At 31.0% G+C, this 14,530-nt stretch overlaps 1 protein-coding gene across 3 annotated transcripts in view; it reads left to right on the forward strand.

The window, feature by feature from the left end:
- The window catches only part of LOC118203114 (uncharacterized), a 306,364-nt gene that overhangs the window by 93,141 nt on the left and 198,693 nt on the right, over positions 1-14,530 (forward strand). The window contains exon 1 of one of the 3 annotated variants that reach the window (XM_085811214.1): positions 1,322-1,455. The exons of the other annotated variants lie outside the window; for them this stretch is intronic. The gene's annotated coding sequence lies outside the window, so the exon portion shown is untranslated. Of the gene's footprint in view, positions 1-1,321; positions 1,456-14,530 lie in introns of those variants that run through there. 3 annotated transcript variants of the gene reach the window in all.

The following is a 14,530-nucleotide window of genomic DNA, read 5'->3' on the forward strand; positions in this document are numbered from 1 at the left end:
TCCTATATTCCGCAAGATAGGAATCAAACTGTCCTTTTGTCTTACTAGAGCCACGGAAACTTCTTTTGATTGCCGCCCAAGTTCCTTCAATACTATTGGTATGCGCACCTGTTTCTGGATCTTTAAAACTCAAGCTATGATTGACTTTCAGGTGCGCATACCCTTCGAACTCGAGACAGTCGTACGCTTTCCAACAATCGGATATAATAATCGATTCTGGTAGAACATTCTCTTTAATGATTTCTAGCAATGTTTCGGCACCTCTGTTTTCAACAACTCTAAAGACGCATTTATCTGTTCCTCTCTCAACCAAACCAAAAACCCATTTTCCTTCGACTCTTTTCCCTCTATGATACTTTTGCTTGCCAAACTTGCTTTCGTCGATTTCGACAATGATACCTTCCCCACCCAACTTAACATTCTCCTTCAAACATAACTCCATGCATACTTCTCTACAAAAACTTTTCCAATCTGTCACCGTATTTTTAGCAATACGTAATTCCGTTCGTATAAAATCATTCCCGCACATACCCAACCACATATAGGTAACTCGCAAAACATCACACGTGCTCAATTTACTCTTCGCAAACCAGGAGTTCTTTCGAACTGACCTTGAAATTCGATGCCTACATTCGCCTCCAGTAACTCTGCACATCCACTCAAAACCGTCTATACGGTTTTTTCGCTCTACTAGTTTCATATTTGTTCCACAAATCGGGCACTTATACGATATTGCAATCAAACCTTTCTCCATACACCACTCAATAACACATTTTTTATCTCTTCGCTCCAACTGATAAAAGAAATCCAGATTCAGATACTCATCCATTCTGCAGTAAGCACCGAATTAGACACACTCATGAATAATCAAAACAATCTTTAAGCAAAAGAATTCTTTTCTGTATTTTCAGAAGTTACGGTTATAATGCATTCAATATTTTCAATCGTTTGCTAATGATCGTTTTCAATCGTTTGGTATCTTAATAATACATTTGTGAGAGATAATTCGTTGCGTTAAATGCTAACAATACCACACAACACACAAAAGTAGATTTACAATTTAAAAAATCTCGCATAGAACATTATAAACCTACCATTTCAACTCAGTTAAAATATAATTTAAGTTTTCTTTAAATACGAAGCTATAGCATACTTATAGCTTGTTTTGAAGAGGCGTAACCAATATTACGTCATAAAAAGGCGTGTCCAAGCATAAGAGAAGTAAACACAGCATCGACTGATGCAGCCTATTCTGCGATTTAGCCAAAATGCGTTAGGTTTAATTCAGATTAAGAAATTGTTTATAATGTAAATAAACTTAAATTACGTAGTAATTAAAAGAGAAAAAAAGAAACAAAAGTTAAATGAAAAGTTCTTTTATTACTGCTCAATTAAAATTATTTTTTCAAAACGCTGCTTGCTACAATGATTGACGCAATTCTTTAAAGTTTCGCGGTAAGAAGCGCAGAATTTTTCGATACCTCTTATTTTTCATTTGTGTCAATCTCCACTGCAAAATCAAACATTTCCCGTGGCTCTTTTACTTCATTTTTTAAACTTCTTATAAGCTAAAAGCGCTTTACTTCTTCTTCATTATCACTGCTTTCACTACCGGCTGGTTTAATAAGATCATTAGTCCTGTAGCGCATTTTGCAGTTTTTATCGAAATAACCGTTGAGCCTCTTAGTAAACATAAATTTTGTTCTCAGTTCACGAAGATAGATCATTTAAATACAATTCTATTCATCACAGCTTCACACTATAGTTTACTATTACAGTTTCTCTATATATTTTTCATACATCTATTACTGGTAAAACTTTTAGAATAATCTGAATTTTTAAAACGTTTTTTGACGTTGCACGATAAAACAAATACAGACGATATCAAATGTGGCGCTACCACTCCAATATCAAGGATAATAAATATAATTATTTGTTGAACAATGAAATATTACAATCCGAAGGGCTATTAATTTCGTATTGGCATTTTGCATCGATTCACCTTCCGTTGATTCACGTTTCAAACTGTTACCATCAACTATTACAACCCTGTTTTATATTTAAAGAAATTAAATAACGAAGAATCTGCATAAATGTATGTATATTTTTCGCCTTGTGATAAAACAACGGTTATACAACAACCTAGAGCCATCCAATTTTGAGTAACGTCATCCTCCACCGAATATGAGCATCTAGAAGCCCTAATTTGTAATTTGTTTTATGACCAATTTCATATTTTGTCAGACCATTAAAGAATTTTTGATTAATAAAGTCGACGATTTCAAAGCGAGCAATGGCAACACTGAAAAAAAAAAAAAAAAATCTCCAGCGCGCGAGACTATGTATCAGAAATTCTAAAGATTTTCTCATTTTAAAATTATTTTGCGATATTGCTCTTGAACTGAATTTAACAGTTCAAGTGCGAAGAACATGATATTTAATAAAGGTTACACAGAAAACGGTAAAAAATGCCCTTTTGGGCCTAATGTAAAATCTGAAAGCTTTTTTTTAAGTCCAAAGGGACAATTTGCCCTGAAGGACTATTAATTTCGTTTTGGCATTTTGCGTCGAAAACTTTAAAAGGCAGTATCACTTTTCAAATCGTTGCCAACATATATTACCGCCGTCATATTTAAAGAAATCAAATAACGAGGATTCTGCATAAAAGTATGTATGTTTCTCGCATTGTGATAAAACAACGTTATCTCGAGCCATCAAAATTTGAATAACATCATCTACGTGGAAGCCCTAACTTGAATTTAAAATTTGTTTTATTATCGATTTTGTAACACTTCAATGAATTTTTTATTACAAAACTAAACGATTTCTAAGCGAGCCATAGCAACACTGTACGGGAAAAAAAAAAAAAAAAAAAAAGTATTTTTATCTCCAGCGCCCGAGACTCTGTATCAGAAATTCTAAAGATATGCTATTTTTAAATCATTTTGCGATATTGCTGTTGAACTTAATTTTATCGTTTGAGTACGTAGAACATGATATTTAATAAATAAAGGTAACCCATAAAACGTTAAGAAAAAGCCCCTTTGGACATAATGTGAAACCTGAAAGCTTTCAATTTTTTCTTCTTTTTTTCCTATTCTTCATTCGCCATTTCTCAATTAATGCTTCTTTGCATTCTCTTTCTATACCTGAGTCCACCAGCGGCCTAGCGGTAAACTCGCTGAATATTGGTAGTTTGGTCCGAGGTTCTAATGCCGCGTACGGACTGGCTGCATGGGCGTTTTCATAGTTTTCCCCATGTGTAATGTGTGTACGAGCCAGTTTTCCTTAGAAGGCATCCCTCCTCTTAGGCAGATAGTCCTCGAAGCTTTGTTGTAATCGCATAAACTAACCTTTCATACCTGAACACGTTTGACCTCCAAACGCAGTTCATGCGATTACCTAGGCTTCATTTTCAGTCAACGAAAATCGTTTAAAATTGTTGAGAACTTGAGGCTACAGCCGATTCCAGCAAGCACCTCGTCTTGACGAATGAATGAAATTCTAGCGTTAAAATGTATGAAATTGAAAACAGTAAGAAACTCGTATATGCAAAACCACGTTCCGCATATGCGCGCTCGGCAAGGGTTTGTTATATCTGAAATGATTTCCATTAATTCTTATTTCACGGTAAAAAAAAAGTTCGCTCTTTACAGGCAAAAGTTTTGTAAAGTTACAGAAATCAAAAAGTTACACAAGAATTTCCTGTAATGGTAACAGGTTGAAAGCAAACTGTGGCAGGTACAGCTGATTTGCTTGTAGCGTTACAGATAATGTTTCAGAAGCCGCGCGGAAGAATCACGTGACTGACTGGAAATTAGCCAATCAGGAGAAAAGTGTTTGAAAGCTAGTTGCAGAAAAAACATGGCTGAATGGATGTTGGTTGTATAGCGCAGGTAAGTAAGAAAATGTTTACAATTACTGTTTGAAATATTTTTTTGTTCATTTTATGCAGATTATTCTCATGCACTTTGCACTGTTACATGTAGTGAGTAAGTATTTAAACGTTTAAGCTTTACGATTAATTAATAACAGTGTTCATAATGTCTAATGAGTTGAAAGACTGCAAAATATTTATTCCAAATACAGATCTAATAGTAGTATTTTGTCATTGTACATCCGATAAATTACGCCTTAAATTGCCCGTATTATTATTTAAAACTAATTATTCCAAAATTTAATCACTGTTTGTGGTATTTAATTGAAATGGTAATGTGGTTGTTGAAAACAAAACTTATCATGTTAGCGTTCGTTTGCAATCGTCTGACCAAAGAACGTTTGACATATTTTTCCCAGCAGGCCTTGCGAGAAACGTTTATATAAACATTTAGAATTCTGAATGTAATGTTAGTGTGGCATGCAGGCCTCCTGCATAAATTGAATAATTTTATGCTTCCAAACAGTTTCGTAAAACTCATTAGTTCCTATCTGAAAAACAGGACTTTTCAAGTTCGTTGCGGTGACGCCTTATCTGTCAGAAAATTTTAGAATTCATAGCGGGGTCCCGCAAGGATCCGTTCTTTCCCCCCGGCTCTATAATGTTTATATCAATGATTTCCCGCACCCATTCAACACGAAAATACTCAAATACGCTGACACACTGTAGTACTGACTGAATCCAGAAGTCCCCAGCTCGCTCTAAGTAATTTACAAATGCATCTCAATATGATCAATCACTGGTGCAAGACTTGGAAAATTAAGCTCAACGCCTCTAAATGTTGTATTGTGCTCTATCGGAGATACAAAACAAGATTAAGAGTCAATACTGATATCTACTTAGATAGAACTCTAATCCCTGTAGCTAATTCCTATAAATATTTAGGTGTTTACATAGATAAGTCTCTCAACTTCAAAGATCATATTTCTTATATCTTAAACAAAACAAATGCAGCCTACATGGCAATTTATCCTATTATCGGCAAAAAATCGAAGCTCAGTCTAAAAATAAAGAAAATGCTTTACATATCTCTAATTCGACCGATCGTGCTATATGCAGTGCCGGCCTGAGAAATCGCCAATAAAACTGAGTGCAAAAAATTAGATATACTCCAAAATAAAATTCTACGTACCATTGTGAATGCACCTTGGTACGTGAGAAACTCTATAATTCATAACGACTTGGATATTCCATCTGTGCATAACTTTATACTCATGACAGCTCACAACTTCTTCGAGAAGATGAAGCATAGTCAGTATCACGCAATTAAACAAATGTTGGATTATGATCCAACCATTGAATACACTGTCAAACGCCCAAGGACAATTCATCACAATTCGTTATGGTGGTAACTTGTAAATTTTAATTTTAAAATTTACTTGAACTCTGAAATTGGACTCTATCCTATTATTTGTGTTGCATCTTATGTTAATCAAGAAACTTTTTTTTATTCAAGATTTTTATGTTACTATTTCATTTTTTAATTATTTTGTATGAATTTTTACTCTATCGTATGATTCTACGAACTTTTGAACTTTTTAAGGCCTATCTAGCTCCTGCATACTTCTGAAAGACTTTGAACTCTTATGCCATTGACAGCTTCAAACTGTCTTCGCGCCATTTTCATGATGTCTCACTATTGCTTATCCTACACTCTTACTAGCTATATTGCACTCACCACCTGCATTTGCCAAACAATTCAATGAACCTGCCTGCATGCTTCAATTTAATGCCATTGCTTACCACTGCACAATTTTTATGATGAACGCCTACTTTCATAAGTATTAAGATATGCCTGCTCACGCAGCTGAATTTTCTTCGCTCACGGGTGTTGGTACTTCCCTAGTACCATTTATTTGAAAATATCTTTGCCTAGTGCACTTTAATGCGATCTACTGGCGAAAACTCTTTAGTAGTTAATGACCAGAAAAAAGTAAGTCATAATGTAATGTATATATTTTTTGCTTACTAGGTTTAGTTTATTCTTTTTCTAGGATTACCTAATTAGTTATACTTGATTTATAATTCAGTCTAATATGTTTATGTACGAGTGTGTTATCAAGTAAAATTACAAAAACTTGAACAACGCCGTCGAGAATCTCGTTTATTCCTTTAGTGTTATAATATTTTTTTCAGTGGTATTAATTTCTTAGGAAAATGTTCCAAAATGAAGTAATTATATTGATTAAAAATATGCCGTATCATACTTTTCGTAATGTTTTGTTTTACTAACTAGATGCAATAATTATTCCATATATTTTAATATACCAATATCAACAGGGGAAAAATGGAAATGACCTAAAATATTTTTCTAACAATTCGTTAAACTAATTATAAAACAAAACTAAAATTTTGTGCATTATTTCCAAAAATATCATTTCATTAATATTTTATAAATGACAACATTTATCATACTGTATATATAACTACCATTGCATAGTTTATAAGTTTTTAAACATTTAATGTAGAATTTATGTTATTTTATTTTGCCCAGTTTTAATACAGTTTTGAAGTATGATAGTCTTGTTACTAGGATACCATGAATCTGCTAATACAAGTTTAATACATTTCTTGACAAATGTTTCTCTTATTCATGTAATATAATATATAAATCATAAAATAAGTTTTCTTAAAAATAAATTATTATTGTTTATTGGAATTTAAAACAATTCTGTATCTGTATGTTGTATTAAAAATAAAATAATAATGAAATTTTAATGAAGCATTGATTTTAGCATTAACAATGTAAATATATATATATATATATATACACACATGAATAAATGGAAATGCAAGCTACTTTTCCTTACAAAACCGCCCATGAATATATACTTCCCTTTAGGCTGATAGCCTTTGCATGCTTTGCCATTTTCTATCAATCCAAATGATGCAAATATGCAGAAAATTTTACTTTCTTTAAAAGTTAATACCGGAAATAAAATTCAGTGCATTTGTAAACTACATTAGTTCTCTTATAGCTTGGCATTTAATTTCCCAATGATTTACTAGTCCAAACTAATGCAGAATTCAGATATCCTTCAAATAAAAGAAAATTAATAAGATCTGATTTTCAGACGTGTATATGAAGATTTATGTTTTTTAATATTATTTTAAGTCAACCGTTGTTTTATCACAAGGCGAAAAACATACATACATTTATGCAGATTCTTCGTTATTTAATTTCTTTAAATATAAAACAGGGTTGTAATAGTTGATGGCAACAGTTTGAAACGTGAATCAACGCGGAAGGTGAATCGATGCAAAATGCCAATACGAAATTAATATATGCTGAAGTGAATGAAATTATGCCAGTGAAATTTTTTTAAATCAAAAACAAATTTCTGTGGAAAATTAAAGTTATAAATTCTAAATGCAAACAAAGGAGTTAATTTGAAAGTTATCAAATAAGCCATAGTGTTGGTCATTTTTTCAGTTTTGCAGAAGAATTTTTATACTTTGCAGAATGGGAATATGATGTTTCATTTTGTTAGTATTAATTATTACAATTGAATTATTGCAACTTACATTGCAACACGTAATTTAGCTTAAAATTTATTTGAACTTGATTTTCTAATTTATTTTGAAGTCTTTGAAATGAACTTAATTCTTATCATATTTTTTAACACAAATTTTTTTAAAGAAGAAAAAGTGACATTTGTTTTGCTTAGTTGCACACCAAGATACATGCCTCTATATATATATAGAGAGAGAGAGAAAGAGGAGTTATGTTTACTTGCAGACGTTTTTCTTCCTTTTTACCAATATTATAGTATGAAAATCAAGGGGGAAATTAAGCAATCAATTTAATTTTGAAGGATGTGATTACAGTAAGATCATTACAGTAAGATAACCAATCAAAAATATCCCTGAATGAACTACTGGTAACTATCATAGTATTATTATATAAAAGAAACCTACATTCCAATAAGAATGCTTAGTAACATTAACATTTTAGTATCTGATAATATTAATTTTCATTCCTACTTCCCTATACCTTGAATTTCATTCTTATTATTGCCCACTGCTATTCCCTAGACCTCAAAGCATTTAATGCATCTGGAACTGCAATTTGTGTCGTCTTCTACAGCATGCAAGTTATCACCGTTCAGTTTGCACTACCACGAGCAATGATCTTCAGAATTACCGTATTGCGTTGCATTTTCCACCCCACCCAGCTTTAGAACCAGATTCTGAAAATTAAAAAAATATCTGCAGAATTTTCCCCCTTTTAATGCATTCAGAAAATTGAATATTCCAAGATTTTAAAATGGATTTATCAACATAATGATTGTTTTCGTCATACTAACAAAAGGCAAACTTTTGCACACTTAAGGCCCCATTGAATCTTTCTCTTCTAAGTGTTGAATATTATGTCAGCCTAATAAAAAAATGATCTATGATAGTGAAAGAAAATACCAACTGCCATTCACTGTGCAATTTTGCCATATCAGCTGCATATTCACCTTCTCTAATTATTTATGTATGATCTGAGGCCTAAGGAGTTGCAAGAACAACCATGAGAATGAGAGAAATTCAAATTATAAAGAAGTAGAAATGAGATAACTTATTAGATGTTGAAATTGTGTGTATTCTTATTGAACTATAGGTTTCTTTTAAAGAAATAACATTGTGATAGTAGTAGTTTATCCATGATTACTTTTCATTTGTTATATTCCTAGTGTGACTGTGTCCTTTGGAAATTAAATTATTCGTTTAATTTTTCCCTCTCAATTTTCGGAAGATAAAATTAGTAAAAACAAGTGGAAATATAGCATGAAGAGCATTAGATATCGCCATTTTCTTGAAGCTGTTCACTATTATTGTTTCATCAATGATAGGCCATGCGCCCAAAATTCACTAGCAAATCAGTTAGTAAGATGAAAATGACCACTATGCGGACAAAAAATTTAGGGTAACTTGTTTTGTGAGCGCCTTAAGGAAGACAAACATTACCTAAATCATTAAAACAATTTCAGAATCCTGTTGCTAAAAGAAAGCTAGGGGGAAAACGTTGTCAGAGTCCCAGTGATTCATTTGGACCAATATGTAATATTGTTTTAGAAATTTAAGGTACTAATAACTATAAAATTTTTAGAATGCTAAAACAGTTCAAGAAATTTATTCAAGTTCTGAATTCTGAATACAAGTATACTGTATATTATATTTAATAACTATGGTGGCTTCATTTATGAAAAGATTTGCATATTGGCTGCTTTTGTACAATGAACTTTCTCTAAGGTAGCTATGCGTGATTCCTGATGATTTTGATCTTCAATGATAGTGGGCATCTATCTTAGAGAAGTTATGTTTACTAATTAGTTATTTTATGAGGAATGCTGGTTAAATTTAAAAAGTGATTGACTGAGGTAGCTTGTCGTAATGAGACGATTCACTGTAATCCAATTTTTTAAAGTATTTAAGCTATTCCTAATTACTTAAGATATTATAAAGAAATATGATTAAAAGTGTTATATAAGCACATGTTTAAAACATCTAGTAAAATAATTTTTATAAGCTTTTTAAGAGCATGATTATGATTTTAAAAGAAATGTTTTTTTTTTTTTTATTTTTTTTTTTTTATTTAGGAGACATGGTTTACAAAGAGGAATAAAACAGTTCATTTTTTCCAAGCAATCGAAACGAATTTTTATGAAATGTTGTTATATTGTGTTATTTTTTAATTAATTCTTTTTTCAGGTTTTATGTAAAGTTTATGAATTAATTAATAAATTATTTTTACTTCTGTATTTTAATTAGCATATTATTTGCTTCATAATGTTTCACAATAAAATTATAAATTCAATAAACTTCTTAATTAACATTATTAATATCTATATTATATATATGGGGCATAAAGTTTGTTTTCTGGTGTTACATGTATATTTCACAATTTTGTATGCAAATCTCGAAATTTATAATAAATAGGAATACTCTTTTAGTATCACTTTCTAAATGGTAAATATTAAGCTTAAATTTATTACATATCATGTTCGTAAAAAATTATAGGTAAAATTAAAATGCATATAAATTTTAATCTAAAGTGAAGTATTAATTTTTGAAACAAATTTTTTAAAGTCATAATTGTATTAAGCATTAAAAATTTTAATGGAAGCAAGGCTTTGAAAATTAAGGTCAGTTGGTGAAGTTTTAAACTTATTCAAAAAACATGACATTAGGCTTTTAATGAAAGACTTCTATCTGTTAATTCAAAGGAAATTATTTGAAGGTAAGGTAAAAACGTTATGCTTTTACCATCTATTATTTTAAACAATAGCAGACTGTTGACAAACACTAAGTGCAGATAAGAATAAGAAGATTATTTGGACGTTGTTATTCAAGCTTATGAACAAAACTTTGAATTCCTTGTAGTAACAATATGAAGTTCATTGCTATGTTGAATTCTTTAATTTACTGAAAATGTCATTTTTTATAAGGAGAGAATATAATATTTTTGAAACATAAAGAACAGCTGTTTTGAGTTCTTCATAGAAATATATCACAAAATGTCTTTTACAGTAATAATATGATCATATCAACATGCAACACGTTTACTCATATAAGTTAAATCTAAAGCAACATGTGTCTATTTTAGCTAAAATTACTAAAAAGAAAGTCACAATAACACGCCGAATAAATACTAATTCAGAAGTCAAACAACAAAAATCAGCGTTATACCTACAAAATTTTCACAGGACTAGTTTCGATGGTTTTACCGAACCATTATCTTCAGCTGCAAAACCGCAAATGATGGTTCGGTAAAACCATCGAAACTAGTCCTGTGAAAATTTTGTAGGTATAACGCTGATTTTTGTTGTTTGACTTCTGAATTAGTAAAAAGAAAGTTCTAGAACATATCTTAATAATTGACACTAAAACATGCAAATAAAGCATACTGCTTTTTTTCAGCTATTTTACAGGCCAAAATATAAATTCCAGATGCCTTTCCATTATTTTATGTAAAGGATTATACTACATGTAATTTAATGTAAGGAATAGCAATCAATTTGAACTTATTTATCAAATTAAGCTGAAATCGATTATTAATCAAAATGATATATATATATATATATATATATACACCTACAGATATCATTGTTTTACTCAAACATATTGATTTCAATGTATTTTATTATAATAAGCATCATTTTAAACCAAAAATTTATTACTTTTATAGACATATCCTTTAGTATTTCATCTATGAAAAATATATTCTACACACATATAATTACTTAATGAGATATTAGAAGGAAATAATCTGAAACCTTTACAGATACAACCATTGGAATTTTACGTAAGAAAAGTATCTTCTACTCACATAATAACTTGCTGTAATAATACAAGCAAATAACCTGTAACGGTTACAGATATCTGTTGAGATTTTACATGAGAAAAACATGTTCTTTTTGCATAATTATTTGCTGTAATATTACTAGCAAATAATCTGTAACCATTACAGATATATCGTTTGGGATTTTACATGAGAAAAACATGTTCTTTTTACATAAATAAATAATCTGTAATCATTACAGATATATCGTTTGGGAATTTACATGAGAAAAATATGTTCTACTTACATAGCTATATGCTGTGATATTACAAGAAAAAGATCTGTAACCATTACAGGCAAAACTCTTGTAAAGTTACAAAGAAAACACCTGTTTCTGTTACTCAAATAACCCATGGCATCCCAGTTTCCATGAGGTTTCTTAGTAACCTTACAGATTTTTTTTACAGTGCGCGACGCTGTCATTTCGTCTTTACTTATTTAAAATTTTCACATTATTCTATGGCTTATAGTTAGAAATTAAAGTTAATGACCTAAAACTGCAACAGTATATTACAGTACCAGTGAAAAAAACTGACAGTTTCACTCACGCGTGTGTCGGATTTGCGCAATGCTTATCGGGTCCCACAGTATTTTCGTAAATATTATGGGGTCCTGTGGTCGCGAAAAAGTCTCAGTGATAAAAAAGGGTCGCGAATGAAAAACGTTTAAGAAGCCCTGCTCTAAAACATCGAGCTATTTTCAAAAATCGGCCGAAAATTGAGACATTAAGTTACAATTTTCATACAAGTTTCATTGAAAAGACTTTTTTTTCTCTCCATATGATGGAAACAGTAAAATCCCAATTTGCTTAGTTTGTTCGTTACACGAGGAATACTAAAAACCGTTTAAACGTTAAATAAAAATTTCTAAATTGATTTTGGGAAAAAAAAAAAAAAAAAAAAAAAATCGATTACTAGATTGCATTGTTATCGATCAACAGTATATGTACAAAATATGAGCTCGATAGTTTATACGAAAGTAGGCTAAAAATTGATGACAAAATTCCAACCACAGTGAAACGCCATAAGGTGAACTAAATAAATTTTATAATAAAACAAATTCTGAAAGTTCTCAGATTGTAACTTGCTTCCAAAGGGGCGTTGTTTTAACGTTTTGTGTGTTCCCTTTATTGATTAAATAGCATGCTCTACGTACTCAAGCCAGAAAATTCAGTTCAACAGCAATATCGCAAAGTAATTTTAAAATGAACCTATCTTTAGAATTTCCGATACAAAGTCTCGCGTGCTAGATATAAAAATGTTTCTATTTTCCCGTACAGTTTTGCCATTGCTCGCTTTGAAATCGCCGAGTGAGTTAATCAAAAATTCGTTTAAATGTTACAAAATATGAAATAAAACAAATTTCAAATTGAAATCAGGGCGTTCACATGCCCATATTGTATGAAAAATTATGTTATTTAAGTTTTGTGGCTCTAGATCCCATTGTTTTATCACAATGCGAGAAACATGCATACATTCATGCAGATTCTTCCTTATTTAATTTCTTTAAATATAATACAAGGCGATAATATTTGGTGGCAACAATTTAAAAAGTGATTCGCTGTTTATAGTTTTCAACGCAAAATGCCAAAACGAAATTAATAGTCCTTATTTCTTTTTTTTTTTCTTGTGGAAGGGAAAGTGTTGGGAGAAGAGAAACGGAAACTGCTCGAGCCAATTAAACATTCGTATTAGGCCTACTTGTCTTTTTATATTGTTATCAGCTTTGTTGATTTCTAAAGAACTTCCGTAATCGATAAGTAAATAACTTTTGAAACGTGATCTGAAAGGTCCGATACAAAGCACACGTGAGTGAGCTAATTATAATGAGAAATAAACTTTTAATTATCTTTATTGAATGTAATGGAATTCAGACGCGTACATCGAACAAGCAAATTGAAGATTTCTCTAAAGCGTTCCATTTTAACGTAAAAGATTTAGGTTTCCATTTGAAAAGGAATTTTGAATATTAAATCAAATTTAGGATGTTTATTAGCCCAAAAGGGCCTTAGGTCATAGGGGCTGTTAATTTCGTTTTGGCATTTTGCGTTGGTTCGCTATAAATGTCGTTCCGCTTTACAAATTGTTGCCACCAAATATTATCGCTATGTGTTATATTTAAAGAACTTAGATAATGTAGAATCTGCATGAATGTATGTATGCTTCTCGCACTGTGATAAAACGACGTTACCTAGAGTTATCCAATTTTGAATAACGTACGTTTCTACCCGAATATGGGCATCTGGAAGCCCAAATTTGGAATTTAGAATGTGATTTATTATCTATTTCATATTTTGTAAAACTTTAACGAATTCTTGATTAACAAACGCAACGATTTCGGACCGAGCAATCGCAACAACAACAACAAACAATCAAACTTTAACAACATTGTACCAGGGGTGGGAATTATCTTCAGCGCGTAAGACAGTGTATCGGAAATTCCAAGGATAAGCTCATTTTAAAATTACTTTGCGATATTGCCTTTGAATTGAATGTGACAGTGAGAACAGTTTTTTTTTTTTTAAATCTTATATGTTGATAAACTGTGCAATTTTTTTCTTTAAAAATGATTGAATTATAAAGTTCTTATCTTCCGGTTAAGGTTTTTATGCCTTTAGTTAACTTCCACGTAATAGTTGTAGAATTATCAGCAATTTAAACGTTGAAGCCATATCTAATTAACGCTAGCAGCTATATTTGCTTACATTTGAAAACTTAGCAGAATAATTTATTTGTTGCCAATCTAGAGAAACTAAGCTTCGCAACAGCAAAGATAACGCCTTTTTTTATTATTGCGGGGGGATTAAATCATGCTTAATCCATGCTGGAATTTATTCGAGGAAATCAGTGTTTAAGATTTACTTCGGATTTTTATATAGATTATGCATTTTTTTGCCTTGTCGCCAAGTGAGAACTTAATTGAATGAGAAATACTGAATCGTCTGTGAAATACTGTTTTTTTTTTTTTTTTAAATTTCTTTTATACATCGTTTTAGATTTAATATAGTATTTGAATAGGACATGTGGCAACGATTAGCTAATTCTACCCATGATATAATTTTTGTGCTTTCTGAGTTATAAAATGAATGAGATGCAACGCTATTAAGTAAACCTAGCGCCAGAGTGTGGCTATGGCAAACAAATATAGTGAATTTTAAAGTGTGCATTTATTCTATTGCGGTTTAGGCGCTATCGGCGAAGTAGGTTTAATTCAGTCCAATAAGTTTAAATGAAATGCAAGAGAAAATGCTTATAATTTAATATTCC

Source organism: Stegodyphus dumicola, chromosome 2 (assembly GCF_044657685.1).
Source record: "Stegodyphus dumicola isolate Sdum_Otavi_A_Nest chromosome 2, ASM4465768v1".
In the NCBI taxonomy this organism is placed as follows: domain Eukaryota; kingdom Metazoa; phylum Arthropoda; class Arachnida; order Araneae; family Eresidae; genus Stegodyphus; species Stegodyphus dumicola.